We start from the raw sequence: 680 nt of genomic DNA, 5'->3' as shown, positions 1-680 counted from the left end.
GGAGCAAGGGGGGGATCAGTGATGGCCCCCCCAGGGGGATAGGGCCCAAACTGGGGGGCAGGAGGGGTCAGCTGCAATGTGCCCCCCCACCTGAGGCAAGTAAAACAGCCCTGAGGGCTCCATGGGGGAAAAGAGGGGACACCCCCCAAATTTGGAGGCAAGGGGGGGCTGATCTCCCCAGTCTGTCACAGGCAGAACTGTCCTGTGGGCTCCACAGGGAAAAAGAGGGGGGGCAACCCCCCAGACTGGGAGTGAGGGGGGATCAGCAGCCGTGCCCCCCCCAGTCCTAAATGGGCAGAACAGCCCTGGGAACTCCACAGGGAAAAAGAGGGGAGAACACCCCCCGAACTGGGAGTGAGGGGGGATCAGCAGCCGTGCCCCCCCCAGTCCTAAATGGGCAGAACAGCCCTGGGAACTCCACAGGGAAAAAGAGGGGAGAACACCCCCCGAACTGGGAGTGAGGGGGTCACAGCTCCCCCCATCAGACCATCACCAAAGCGGATGACGTTCGGCCCTGAGGAGCTCCTGCAGAGCTGTGCAGTGCCGCAGAGCTGTGCAGAGAGAAACCACAGAGGGATGTTAAAAGCAGTGGAAATTATTCATTTAGGCTTCCCAGGACACTGGGTTGGAGCTGCTGATTCACTGAAGGCAAGAACTGATTTGCTCCTGTCTGTCTATGT

Source organism: Acanthisitta chloris, unplaced genomic scaffold, assembly GCF_000695815.1.
Source record: "Acanthisitta chloris isolate BGI_N310 unplaced genomic scaffold, ASM69581v1 scaffold23865, whole genome shotgun sequence".
In the NCBI taxonomy this organism is placed as follows: Eukaryota; Metazoa; Chordata; class Aves; order Passeriformes; family Acanthisittidae; genus Acanthisitta; species Acanthisitta chloris.
Note: the sequence above shows the minus strand (reverse complement) of the source record.